General features: G+C 51.4%; 5 non-coding genes across 5 annotated transcripts; all 5 read left to right on the forward strand.

Moving 5' to 3' along the window:
• Positions 1 to 3,423: 3,423 nt before the first annotated feature.
• On the forward strand, positions 3,424 to 3,505 carry TRNAL-AAG (transfer RNA leucine (anticodon AAG)). The gene has a single exon. It is a non-coding gene; the product is annotated as a tRNA-Leu (tRNA).
• A 2,826-nt stretch (positions 3,506 to 6,331) lies between these two features.
• On the forward strand, positions 6,332 to 6,413 carry TRNAL-AAG (transfer RNA leucine (anticodon AAG)). Its single transcript has one exon. It is a non-coding gene; the product is annotated as a tRNA-Leu (tRNA).
• A 2,824-nt stretch (positions 6,414 to 9,237) lies between these two features.
• TRNAL-AAG (transfer RNA leucine (anticodon AAG)) lies at positions 9,238 to 9,319 on the forward strand. The gene has a single exon. It is a non-coding gene; the product is annotated as a tRNA-Leu (tRNA).
• Positions 9,320 to 10,690: 1,371 nt separating this feature from the next.
• On the forward strand, positions 10,691 to 10,772 carry TRNAF-AAA (transfer RNA phenylalanine (anticodon AAA)). Its single transcript has one exon. It is a non-coding gene; the product is annotated as a tRNA-Phe (tRNA).
• A 1,366-nt stretch (positions 10,773 to 12,138) lies between these two features.
• Positions 12,139 to 12,220, forward strand: TRNAL-AAG (transfer RNA leucine (anticodon AAG)). The gene has a single exon. It is a non-coding gene; the product is annotated as a tRNA-Leu (tRNA).
• The last annotated feature ends 1,852 nt before the right edge of the window (positions 12,221 to 14,072 follow it).

Consider the following 14,072-nt stretch of genomic DNA (forward strand, 5'->3'; position numbering starts at 1 on the left):
CAGCGACCACCTAGATGGCCTAGGGGGTCTCATTTTCCCCCGTCAAACGGCTTGCCCGATCTAAGGCTAATTTCTTTCTTTTTATCGGCACCAGGCTTAAAACTCAGTTTAAGGTGATCGTTCCGGGCTATGTTTGACTCCAGAGTTGAACCTGTCATCCCGCCTTTCCTCAGCAAATCAAGCTACCCATCTCAAGTCTCATGAGCTGAGGACGGCAAAGTCCCTGTGGGCTTAGGACAGTCAAAGAAACCCCTGGGCTGCATGCTAAGCCCCTTTTCGGCTTCACTTTCCGAAACCTGCCCCAGCTTGCGATTCGTTTTTTTCTCACTTCTTGCCCCCATCTCCCACCTTGCCTCATGGTCTCCCCTCCTCTGCGCACCTGACAGTTTGTCTGCCCTTCCACTGCCTGTCTCCAGACTTTCCAAGGAGAAAAGGCAAAGCACTAAAGCGGGCCGGGCAACGGGTCAAGTTCCGCTTTCGGCGGCTAGCAGGAAGGTAGCGTGGCCAAGCGGTCTAAGGCGCTGGATTAAGGCTCCAGTCTCTTCGGAGGCGTGGGTTCAAATCCCACCGCTGCCACTTTTCCTGGCCTTGCATTTTAAAGAAGAACGTAACGTTGACCTCTTCCTTCATTAGTGCCACCTCTGTCGCAATGAGCAAGCGGATGGTATGCCACACCCTGCAGGAAAAAGGTTTCGCTTCTGACGTCTTGCTTTTCTGGACATCCAGTCTCAAGTTTCCCATCTGGAACGGCGCTCCCTGCTGCTTTGTGAAGGCTTGCTGCAAGAGCCTTCGAAACCCAGGAGCTCTTGCGTTGAGCTGTGACACGTCCTGGGAAGACTTCCCGTTGCAGCGGAATGAGCCCCACTTCCAGGGCGTGCTGGTAGCAAATTTCCCACAGCCCACAGGGAGCAAACGATCCCAGGTGTGATGTATCACCAGGAGTGGCTGAGATGAGAGTAAGGGTTCACGCGTGTGCCCGGACCAAGGTTAATGATGGGATTAGAGCTAGGGTTAGATGCAGGGAAAGAGTGAGAGTTATAATTAGGGATAAAGCTAACAGGTGATCATTACTCGTCATGTAACATGATACAAAGGGTCAGAAGAGGAACTGATTCAGGGTTACAATTTGGACTTCGCAGACAACAGGAGCACTAAATGGTGCTGAGGGGGACTCAATAAAGCGGACCGGCCGCCTAATGTAAGCAATTGTGCACAAATATTGTACGATGACTAGCGTTGCCGGTGCTTTTTTCTTAAAGAGTCAGTTCCTGGCACCCATTCCCTACTTGACTCAACCTAATCTTCAAGAATATTTGTCAAGAACTAAAAAAAATCCAGAAAAGGTTTAACCTCCCCGTCGGAACCCCGGTCTCCCGCGTGACAGGCGGGGATACTGACCACTATACTAACGAGGAGACGTGAGGGCACGAAATGAACAGCTGCTGATGTCTGCACAGCATCCAGCGACCACCTAGATGGCCTAGGGGGTCTCATTTTCCCCCGTCAAACGGCTTGCCCGATCTAAGGCTAATTTCTTTCTTTTTATCGGCACCAGGCTTAAAACTCAGTTTAAGGTGATCGTTCCGGGCTATGTTTGACTCCAGAGTTGAACCTGTCATCCCGCCTTTCCTCAGCAAATCAAGCTACCCATCTCAAGTCTCATGAGCTGAGGACGGCAAAGTCCCTGTGGGCTTAGGACAGTCAAAGAAACCCCTGGGCTGCATGCTAAGCCCCTTTTCGGCTTCACTTTCCGAAACCTGCCCCAGCTTGCGATTCGTTTTTTTCTCACTTCTTGCCCCCATCTCCCACCTTGCCTCATGGTCTCCCCTCCTCTGCGCACCTGACAGTTTGCCTGCCCTTCCACTGCCTGTCTCCAGACTTTCCAAGGAGAAAAGGCAAAGCACTAAAGCGGGCCGGGCAACGGGTCAAGTTCCGCTTTCGGCGGCTAGCAGGAAGGTAGCGTGGCCGAGCGGTCTAAGGCGCTGGATTAAGGCTCCAGTCTCTTCGGAGGCGTGGGTTCAAATCCCACTGCTGCCACTTTTCCTGGCCTTGCATTTTAAAGAAGAACGTAACGTTGACCTCTTCCTTCATTAGTGCCACCTCTGTCGCAATGAGCAAGCGGATGGTATGCCACACCCTGCAGGAAAAAGGTTTCGCTTCTGACGTCTTGCTTTTCTGGACATCCAGTCTCAAGTTTCCCATCTGGAACGGCGCTCCCTGCTGCTTTGTGAAGGCTTGCTGCAAGAGCCTTCGAAACCCAGGAGCTCTTGCGTTGAGCTGTGACGCGTCCTGGGAAGACCTCCCGTTGCAGCGGAATGAGCCCCACTTCCAGGGCGTGCTGGTAGCAAATTTCCCACAGCCCACAGGGAGCAAACGATCCCAGGTGTGATGTATCACCAGGAGAGGCTGAGATGAGAGTAAGGGTTCACGCGTGTGCCCGGACCAAGGTTAATGATGGGATTAGAGCTAGGGTTAGATGCAGGGAAAGAGTGAGAGTTATAATTAGGGATAAAGCTAACAGGTGATCATTACTCGTCATGTAACATGATACAAAGGGTCAGAAGAGGAACTGATTCAGGGTTACAATTTGGACTTCGCAGACAACAGGAGCACTAAATGGTGCTGAGGGGGACTCAATAAAGCGGACCGGCCGCCTAATGTAAGCAATTGTGCACAAATATTGTACGATGACTAGCGTTGCCGGTGCTTTTTTCTTAAAGAGTCAGTTCCTGGCACCCATTCCCTACTTGACTCAACCTAATCTTCAAGAATATTTGTCAAGAACTAAAAAAAATCCAGAAAAGGTTTAACCTCCCCGTCGTGGAATTGAACCCCGGTCTCCCGCGTGACAGGCGGGGATACTGACCACTATACTAACAAGGAGACGTGAGGGCACGAAATGAACAGCTGCTGATGTCTGCACAGCATCCAGCGACCACCTAGATGGCCTAGGGGGTCTCATTTTCCCCCGTCAAACGGCTTGCCCGATCTAAGGCTAATTTCTTTCTTTTTATCGGCACCAGGCTTAAAACTCAGTTTAAGGTGATCGTTCCGGGCTATGTTTGACTCCAGAGTTGAACCTGTCATCCCGCCTTTCCTCAGCAAATCAAGCTACCCATCTCAAGTCTCATGAGCTGAGGACGGCAAAGTCCCTGTGGGCTTAGGACAGTCAAAGAAACCCCTGGGCTGCATGCTAAGCCCCTTTTCGGCTTCACTTTCCGAAACCTGCCCCAGCTTGCGATTCGTTTTTTTCTCACTTCTTGCCCCCATCTCCCACCTTGCCTCATGGTCTCCCCTCCTCTGCGCACCTGACAGTTTGCCTGCCCTTCCATTGCGTGTCTCCAGACTTTCCAAGGAGAAAAGGCAAAGCACTAAAGCGGGCCGGGCAACGGGTCAAGTTCCGCTTTCGGCGGCTAGCAGGAAGGTAGCGTGGCCGAGCGGTCTAAGGCGCTGGATTAAGGCTCCAGTCTCTTCGGAGGCGTGGGTTCAAATCCCACCGCTGCCACTTTTCCTGGCCTTGCATTTTAAAGAAGAACGTAACGTTGACCTCTTCCTTCATTAGTGCCACCTCTGTCGCAATGAGCAAGCGGATGGTATGCCACACCCTGCAGGAAAAAGGTTTCGCTTCTGACGTCTTGCTTTTCTGGACATCCAGTCTCAAGTTTCCCATCTGGAACGGCGCTCCCTGCTGCTTTGTGAAGGCTTGCTGCAAGAGCCTTCGAAACCCAGGAGCTCTTGCGTTGAGCTGTGACGCGTCCTGGGAAGACCTCCCGTTGCAGCGGAATGAGCCCCACTTCCAGGGCGTGCTGGTAGCAAATTTCCCACAGCCCACAGGGAGCAAACGATCCCAGGTGTGATGTATCACCAGGAGAGGCTGAGATGAGAGTAAGGGTTCACGCGTGTGCCCGGACCAAGGTTAATGATGGGATTAGAGCTAGGGTTAGATGCAGGGAAAGAGTGAGAGTTATAATTAGGGATAAAGCTAACAGGTGATCATTACTCGTCATGTAACATGATACAAAGGGTCAGAAGAGGAACTGATTCAGGGTTACAATTTGGACTTCGCAGACAACAGGAGCACTAAATGGTGCTGAGGGGGACTCAATAAAGCGGACCGGCCGCCTAATGTAAGCAATTGTGCACAAATATTGTACGATGACTAGCGTTGCCGGTGCTTTTTTCTGAAAGAGTCAGTTCCTGGCACCCATTCCCTACTTGACTCAACCTAATCTTCAAGAATATTTGTCAAGAACTAAAAAAAATCCAGAAAAGGTTTAACCTCCCCGTCGGGGTCTCCCGCGTGACAGGCGGGGATACTGACCACTATACTAACGAGGAGACGTGAGGGCATGAAATGAACAGCTGCTGATGTCTGCACAGCATCCAGCGACCACCTAGATGGCCTAGGGGGTCTCATTTTCCCCCGTCAAACGGCTTGCCCGATCTAAGGCTAATTTCTTTCTTTTTATCGGCACCAGGCTTAAAACTCAGTTTAAGGTGATCGTTCCGGGCTATGTTTGACTCCAGAGTTGAACCTGTCATCCCGCCTTTCCTCAGCAAATCAAGCTACCCATCTCAAGTCTCATGAGCTGAGGACGGCAAAGTCCCTGTGGGCTTAGGACAGTCAAAGAAACCCCTGGGCTGCATGCTAAGCCCCTTTTCGGCTTCACTTTCCGAAACCTGCCCCAGCTTGCGATTCGTTTTTTTCTCACTTTTTGCCCCCATCTCCCACCTTGCCTCATGGTCTCCCCTCCTCTGCGCACCTGACAGTTTGCCTGCCCTTCCACTGCCTGTCTCCAGACTTTCCAAGGAGAAAAGGCAAAGCACTAAAGCGGGCCGGGAAACGGGTCAAGTTCCGCTTTCGGCGGCTAGCAGGAAGGTAGCGTGGCCAAGCGGTCTAAGGCGCTGGATTAAGGCTCCAGTCTCTTCGGAGGCGTGGGTTCAAATCCCACCGCTGCCACTTTTCCTGGCCTTGCATTTTAAAGAAGAACGTAACGTTGACCTCTTCCTTCATTAGTGCCACCTCTGTCGCAATGAGCGAGCGGATGGTATGCCACACCCTGCAGGAAAAAGGTTTCGCTTCTGACGTCTTGCTTTTCTGGACATCCAGTCTCAAGTTTCCCATCTGGAACGGCGCTCCCTGCTGCTTTGTGAAGGCTTGCTGCAAGAGCCTTCGAAACCCAGGAGCTCTTGCGTTGAGCTGTGACGCGTCCTGGGAAGACCTCCCGTTGCAGCGGAATGAGCCCCACTTCCAGGGCGTGCTGGTAACAAATTTCCCACAGCCCACAGGGAGCAAACGATCCCAGGTGTGATGTATCACCAGGAGAGGCTGAGATGAGAGTAAGGGTTCACGCGTGTGCCCGGACCAAGGTTAATGATGGGATTAGAGCTAGGGTTAGATGCAGGGAAAGAGTGAGAGTTATAATTAGGGATAAAGCTAACAGGTGATCATTACTCGTCATGTAACATGATACAAAGGGTCAGAAGAGGAACTGATTCAGGGTTACAATTTGGACTTCGCAGACAACAGGAGCACTAAATGGTGCTGAGGGGGACTCAATAAAGCGGACCGGCCGCCTAATGTAAGCAATTGTGCACAAATATTGTACGATGACTAGCGTTGCCGGTGCTTTTTTCTTAAAGAGTCAGTTCCTGGCACCCATTCCCTACTTGACTCAACCTAATCTTCAAGAATATTTGTCAAGAACTAAAAAAAATCCAGAAAAGGTTTAACCTCCCCGTCGGGGAATTCCGTGACAGGCGGGGATACCGACCACTATACTAACGAGGAGACGTGAGGGCATGAAATGAACAGCTGCTGATGTCTGCACAGCATCCAGCGACCACCTAGATGGCCTAGGGGGTCTCATTTTCCCCCGTCAAACGGCTTGCCCGATCTAAGGCTAATTTCTTTCTTTTTATCGGCACCAGGCTTAAAACTCAGTTTAAGGTGATAGTTCCGGGCTATGTTTGACTCCAGAGTTGAATCTGTCATCCCGCCTTTCCTCAGCAAATCAAGCTACCTATCTCAAGTCTCATGAGCTGAGGACGGCAAAGTCCCTGTGGGCTTAGGACAGTCAAAGAAACCCCTGGGCTGCATGCTAAGCCCCTTTTCGGCTTCACTTTCCGAAACCTGCCCTAGCTTGCGATTCGTTTTTTTCTCACTTCTTGCCCCCATCTCCCACCTTGCCTCATGGTCTCCCCTCCTCTGCGCACCTGACAGTTTGCCTGCCCTTCCACTACCTGTCTCCAGACTTTCCAAGGAGAAAAGGCAAAGCACTAAAGCGGGCCGGGAAATGGGTCAAGTTCCGCTTTCGGCGGCTAGCAGGAAGGTAGCGTGGCCGAGCGGTCTAAGGCGCTGGATTAAGGCTCCAGTCTCTTCGGAGGCGTGGGTTCAAATCCCACCGCTGCCACTTTTCCTGGCCTTGCATTTTAAAGAAGAACGTAACGTTGACCTCTTCCTTCATTAGTGCCACCTCTGTCGCAAAGAGCAAGCGGATGGTATGCCACACCCTGCAGGAAAAAGGTTTCGCTTCTGACGTCTTGCTTTTCTGGACATCCAGTCTCAAGTTTCCCATCTGGAACGGCGCTCCCTGCTGCTTTGTGAAGGCTTGCTGCAAGAGCCTTCGAAACCCAGGAGCTCTTGCGTTGAGCTGTGACGCGTCCTGGGAAGACCTCCCGTTGCAGCGGAATGAGCCCCACTTCCAGGGCGTGCTGGTAGCAAATTTCCCACAGCCCACAGGGAGCAAACGATCCCAGGTGTGATGTATCACCAGAAGAGGCTGAGATGAGAGTAAGGGTTCACGCGTGTGCCCGGACCAAGGTTAATGATGGGATTAGAGCTAGGGTTCGATGCAGGGAAAGAGTGAGAGTTATAATTAGGGATAAAGCTAACAGGTGATCATTACTCGTCATGTAACATGATACAAAGGGTCAGAAGAGGAACTGATTCAGGGTTACAATTTGGACTTCGCAGACAACAGGAGCACTAAATGGTGCTGAGGGGGACTCAATAAAGCGGACCGGCCGCCTAATGTAAGCAATTGTGCACAAATATTGTACGATGACTAGCGTTGCCGGTGCTTTTTTCTTAAAGAGTCAGTTCCTGGCACCCATTCCCTACTTGACTCAACCTAATCTTCAAGAATATTTGTCAAGAACTAAAAAAAATCCAGAAAAGGTTTAACCTCCCCGTCGGTCTCCCGCGTGACAGGCGGGGATACTGACCACTATACTAACGAGGAGACGTGAGGGCATGAAATGAACAGCTGCTGATGTCTACACAGCATCCAGCGACCACCTAGATGGCCTAGGGGGTCTCATTTTCCCCCGTCAAACGGCTTGCCCGATCTAAGGCTAATTTCTTTCTTTTTATCGGCACCAGGCTTAAAACTCAGTTTAAGGTGATAGTTCCGGGCTATGTTTGACTCCAGAGTTGAATCTGTCATCCCGCCTTTCCTCAGCAAATCAAGCTACCCATCTCAAGTCTCATGAGCTGAGGACGGCAAAGTCCCTGTGGGCTTAGGACAGTCAAAGAAACCCCTGGGCTGCATGCTAAGCCCCTTTTCGGCTTCACTTTCCGAAACCTGCCCCAGCTTGCGATTCGTTTTTTTCTCACTTCTTGCCCCCATCTCCCACCTTGCCTCATGGTCTCCCCTCCTCTGCGCACCTGACAGTTTGCCTGCCCTTCCACTGCCTGTCTCCAGACTTTCCAAGGAGAAAAGGCAAAGCACTAAAGCGGGCCGGGCAACGGGTCAAGTTCCGCTTTCGGCGGCTAGCAGGAAGGTAGCGTGGCCAAGCGGTCTAAGGCGCTGGATTAAGGCTCCAGTCTCTTCGGAGGCGTGGGTTCAAATCCCACCGCTGCCACTTTTCCTGGCCTTGCATTTTAAAGAAGAACGTACCGTTGACCTCTTCCTTCATTAGTGCCACCTCTGTCGCAATGAGCAAGCGGATGGTATGCCACACCCTGCAGGAAAAAGGTTTCGCTTCTGACGTCTTGCTTTTCTGGACATCCAGTCTCAAGTTTCCCATCTGGAACGGCGCTCCCTGCTGCTTTGTGAAGGCTTGCTGCAAGAGCCTTCGAAACCCAGGAGCTCTTGCGTTGAGCTGTGACGCGTCCTGGGAAGACCTCCCGTTGCAGTGGAATGAGCCCCACTTCCAGGGCGTGCTGGTAGCAAATTTCCCACAGCCCACAGGGAGCAAACGATCCCAGGTGTGATGTATCACCAGGAGAGGCTGAGATGAGAGTAAGGGTTCACGCGTGTGCCCGGACCAAGGTTAATGATGGGATTAGAGCTAGGGTTAGATGCAGGGAAAGAGTGAGAGTTATAATTAGGGATAAAGCTAACAGGTGATCATTACTCGTCATGTAACATGATACAAAGGGTCAGAAGAGGAACTGATTCAGGGTTACAATTTGGACTTCGCAGACAACAGGAGCACTAAATGGTGCTGAGGGGGACTCAATAAAGCGGACCGGCCGCCTAATGTAAGCAATTGTGCACAATTATTGTACGATGACTAGCGTTGCCGGTGCTTTTTTCTTAAAGAGTCAGTTCCTGGCACCCATTCCCTACTTGACTCAACCTAATCTTCAAGAATATTTGTCAAGAACTAAAAAAAATCCAGAAAAGGTTTAACCTCCCCGTCGGGGAATTCCGTGACAGGCGGGGATACTGACCACTATACTAACGAGGAGACGTGAGGGCATGAAATGAACAGCTGCTGATGTCTGCACAGCATCCAGCGACCACCTAGATGGCCTAGGGGGTCTCATTTTCCCCCGTCAAACGGCTTGCCCGATCTAAGGCTAATTTCTTTCTTTTTATCGGCACCAGGCTTAAAACTCAGTTTAAGGTGATAGTTCCGGGCTATGTTTGACTCCAGAGTTGAATCTGTCATCCCGCCTTTCCTCAGCAAATCAAGCTACCCATCTCAAGTCTCATGAGCTGAGGACGGCAAAGTCCCTGTGGGCTTAGGACAGTCAAAGAAACCCCTGGGCTGCACGCTAAGCCCCTTTTCGGCTTCACTTTCCGAAACCTGCCCTAGCTTGCGATTCGTTTTTTTCTCACTTCTTGCCCCCATCTCCCACCTTGCCTCATGGTCTCCCCTCCTCTGCGCACCTGACAGTTTGCCTGCCCTTCCACTGCCTATCTCCAGACTTTCCAAGGAGAAAAGGCAAAGCACTAAAGCGGGCCGGGCAACGGGTCAAGTTCCGCTTTCGGCGGCTAGCAGGAAGGTAGCGTGGCCGAGCGGTCTAAGGCGCTGGATTAAGGCTCCAGTCTCTTCGGAGGCGTGGGTTCAAATCCCACCGCTGCCACTTTTCCTGGCCTTGCATTTTAAAGAAGAACGTAACGTTGACCTCTTCCTTCATTAGTGCCACCTCTGTCGCAAAGAGCAAGCGGATGGTATGCCACACCCTGCAGGAAAAAGGTTTCGCTTCTGACGTCTTGCTTTTCTGGACATCCAGTCTCAAGTTTCCCATCTGGAACGGCGCTCCCTGCTGCTTTGTGAAGGCTTGCTGCAAGAGCCTTCGAAACCCAGGAGCTCTTGCGTTGAGCTGTGACGCGTCCTGGGAAGACCTCCCGTTGCAGCGGAATAAGCCCCACTTCCAGGGCGTGCTGGTAGCAAATTTCCCACAGCCCACAGGGAGCAAACGATCCCAGGTGTGATGTATCACCAGAAGAGGCTGAGATGAGAGTAAGGGTTCACGCGTGTGCCCGGACCAAGGTTAATGATGGGATTAGAGCTAGGGTTAGATGCAGGGAAAGAGTGAGAGTTATAATTAGGGATAAAGCTAACAGGTGATCATTACTCGTCATGTAACATGATACAAAGGGTCAGAAGAGGAACTGATTCAGGGTTACAATTTGGACTTCGCAGACAACAGGAGCACTAAATGGTGCTGAGGGGGACTCAATAAAGCGGACCGGCCGCCTAATGTAAGCAATTGTGCACAAATATTGTACGATGACTAGCGTTGCCGGTGCTTTTTTCTTAAAGAGTCAGTTCCTGGCACCCATTCCCTACTTGACTCAACCTAATCTTCAAGAATATTTGTCAAGAACTAAAAAAAATCCAGAAAAGGTTTAACCTCCCCGTCGGTCTCCCGCGTGACAGGCGGGGATACTGACCACTATACTAACGAGGAGACGTGAGGGCATGAAATGAACAGCTGCTGATGTCTACACAGCATCCAGCGACCACCTAGATGGCCTAGGGGGTCTCATTTTCCCCCGTCAAACGGCTTGCCCGATCTAAGGCTAATTTCTTTCTTTTTATCGGCACCAGGCTTAAAACTCAGTTTAAGGTGATAGTTCCGGGCTATGTTTGACTCCAGAGTTGAATCTGTCATCCCGCATTTCCTCAGCAAATCAAGCTACCCATCTCAAGTCTCATGAGCTGAGGACGGCAAAGTCCCTGTGGGCTTAGGACAGTCAAAGAAACCCCTGGGCTGCATGCTAAGCCCCTTTTCGGCTTCACTTTCCGAAACATGCCCCAGCTTGCGATTCGTTTTTTTCTCACTTCTTGCCCCCATCTCCCACCTTGCCTCATGGTCTCCCCTCCTCTGCGCACCTGACAGTTTGCCTGCCCTTCCACTGCCTGTCTCCAGACTTTCCAAGGAGAAAAGGCAAAGCACTAAAGCGGGCCGGGCAACGGGTCAAGTTCCGCTTTCGGCGGCTAGCAGGAAGGTAGCGTGGCCGAGCGGTCTAAGGCGCTGGATTAAAGCTCCAGTCTCTTCGGAGGCGTGGGTTCAAATCCCACCGCTGCCACTTTTCCTGGCCTTGCATTTTAAAGAAGAACGTAACGTTGACCTCTTCCTTCATTAGTGCCACCTCTGTCGCAATGAGCAAGCGGATGGTATGCCACACCCTGCAGGAAAAAGGTTTCGCTTCTGACGTCTTGCTTTTCTGGACATCCAGTCTCAAGTTTCCCATCTGGAACGGCGCTCCCTGCTGCTTTGTGAAGGCTTGCTGCAAGAGCCTTCGAAACCCAGGAGCTCTTGCGTTGAGCTGTGACGCGTCCTGGGAAGACCTCCCGTTGCAGCGGAATGAGCCCCACTTCCAGGGCGTGCTGATAGCAAATTTCCCACAGCCCACAGGGAGCAAACGATCCCAGGTGTGATGTATCACCAGGAGAGGCTGAGATGAGAGTAAGGGTTCACGCGTGTGCCCGGACCAAGGTTAATGATGGGATTAGAGCTAGGGTTAGATGCAGGGAAAGAGTGAGAGTTATAATTAGGGATAAAGCTAACAGGTGATCATTACTCGTCATGTAACATGATACAAAGGGTCAGAAGAGGAACTGATTCAGGGTTACAATTTGGACTTCGCAGACAACAGGAGCACTAAATGGTGCTGATGGGGACTCAATAAAGCGGACCGGCCGCCTAATGTAAGCAATTGTGCACAAATATTGTACGATGACTAGCGTTGCCGGTGCTTTTTTCTTAAAGAGTCAGTTCCTAGCATCCATTCCCTACTTGACTCAACCTAATCTTCAAGAATATTTGTCAAGAACTAAAAAAAATCCAGAAAAGGTTTAACCTGCCCGTCGGGGAATTGAACCCGGGGATACTGACCACTATACTAACGAGGAGACGTGAGGGCATGAAATGAACAGCTGCTGATGTCTGCACAGCATCCAGCGACCACCTAGATGGCCTAGGGGGTCTCATTTTCCCCCGTCAAACGGCTTGCCCGATCTAAGGCTAATTTCTTTCTTTTTATCGGCACCAGGCTTAAAACTCAGTTTAAGGTGATAGTTCCGGGCTATGTTTGACTCCAGAGTTGAATCTGTCATCCCGCATTTCCTCAGCAAATCAAGCTACCCATCTCAAGTCTCATGAGCTGAGGACGGCAAAGTCCCTGTGGGCTTAGGACAGTCAAAGAAACCCCTGGGCTGCATGCTAAGCCCCTTTTCGGCTTCACTTTCCGAAACCTGCCCTAGCTTGCGATTCGTTTTTTTCTCACTTCTTGCCCCCATCTCCCACCTTGCCTCATGGTCTCCCCTCCTCTGCGCACCTGACAGTTTGCCTGCCCTTCCAATGCCTGTCTCCAGACTTTCCAAGGAGAAAAGGCAAAGCACTAAAGCGGGCCGGGCAACGGGTCAAGTTCCGCTTTCGGCGGCTAGCAGGAAGGTAGCGTGGCCGAGCGGTCTAAGGCGCTGGATTAAGGCTCCAGTCTCTTCGGAGGCGTGGGTTCAAATCCCACCGCTGCCACTTTTCCTGGCCTTGCATTTTAAAGAAGAACGTAACGTTGACCTCTTCCTCATTAGTGCCACCTCTGTCGGTCGCAATGAGCAAGCGGATGGTATGCCACACCCTGCAGGAAAAAGGTTTCGCTTCTGACGTCTTGCTTTTCTGGACATCCAGTCTCAAGTTTCCCATCTGGAACGGCGCTCCCTGCTGCTTTGTGAAGGCTTGCTGCAAGAGCCTTCGAAACCCAGGAGCTCTTGCGTTGAGCTGTGACGCGTCCTGGGAAGACCTCCCGTTGCAGCGGAATGAGCCCCACTTCCAGGGCGTGCTGGTAGCAAATTTCCCACAGCCCACAGGGAGCAAACGATCCCAGGTGTGATGTATCACCAGGAGAGGCTGAGATGAGAGTAAGGGTTCACGCGTGTGCCCGGACCAAGGTTAATGATGGGATTAGAGCTAGGGTTAGATGCAGGGAAAGAGTGAGAGTTATAATTAGGGATAAAGCTAACAGGTGATCATTACTCGTCATGTAACATGATACAAAGGGTCAGAAGAGGAACTGATTCAGGGTTACAATATGGACTTCGCAGACAACAGGAGCACTAAATGGTGCTGAGGGGGACTCAATAAAGCGGACCGGCCGCCTAATGTAAGCAATTGTGCACAAATATTGTACGATGACTAGCGTTGCCGGTGCTTTTTTCTTAAAGAGTCAGTTCCTGGCACCCATTCCCTACTTGACTCAACCTAATCTTCAAGAATATTTGTCAAGAACTAAAAAAAATCCAGAAAAGGTTTAACCTCCCCGTCGGGGAATTCCGTGACAGGCGGGGATACTGACCACTATACTAACGAGGAGACGTGAGGGCATGAAATGAACAGCTGCTGATGTCTGCACAGCATCCAGCGACCACCTAGATGGCCTAGGGGGTCTCATTTTCCCCCGTCAAACGGCTTGCCCGATCTAAGGCTAATTTCTTTCTTTTTATCGGCACCAGGCTTAAAACTCAGTTTAATGTGATAGTTCCGGGCTATGTTTGACTCCAGAGTTGAATCTGTCATCCCGCCTTTCCTCAGCAAATCAAGCTACCCATCTCAAGTCTCATGAGCTGAGGACGGCAAAGTCCCTGTGGGCTTAGGACAGTCAAAGAAACCCCTGGGCTGCATGCTAAGCCCCTTTTCGGCTTCACTTTCCGAAACCTGCCCTAGCTTGCGATTCGTTTTTTTCTCACTTCTTGCCCCCATCTCCCACCTTGCCTCATGGTCTCCCCTCCTCTGCGCACCTGACAGTTTGCCTGCCCTTCCACTGCCTGTCTCCAGACTTTCCAAGGAGAAAAGGCAAAGCACTAAAGCGGGCCGGGCAACGGGTCAAGTTCCGCTTTCGGCAGCTAGCAGGAAGGTAGCGTGGCCTAGCGGTCTAAGGCGCTGGATTAAGGCTCCAGTCTCTTCGGAGGCGTGGGTTCAAATCCCATCGCTGCCACTTTTCCTGGCCTTGCATTTTAAAGAAGAACGTAACGTTGACCTCTTCCTTCATTAGTGCCACCTCTGTCGCAAAGAGCAAGCGGATGGTATGCCACACCCTGCAGGAAAAAGGTTTCGCTTCTGACGTCTTGCTTTTCTGGACATCCAGTCTCAAGTTTCCATCTGGAACGGCGCTCCCTGCTGCTTTGTGAAGGCTTGCTGCGAGAGCCTTCGAAACCCAGGAGCTCTTGCGTTGAGCTGTGACGCGTCCTGGGAAGACCTCCCGTTGCAGCGGAATGAGCCCCACTTCCAGGGCGTGCTGGTAGCAAATTTCCCACAGCCCACAGGGAGCAAACGATCCCAGGTGTGATGTATCACCAGAAGAGGCTGAGATGAGAGTAAGGGTTCACGCGTG

Source organism: Ambystoma mexicanum, unplaced genomic scaffold (assembly GCF_040938575.1).
Source record: "Ambystoma mexicanum isolate Mex_15411 unplaced genomic scaffold, UKY_AmexF1_1 Mex_scaf89, whole genome shotgun sequence".
Lineage (NCBI taxonomy): Eukaryota > Metazoa > Chordata > Amphibia > Caudata > Ambystomatidae > Ambystoma > Ambystoma mexicanum.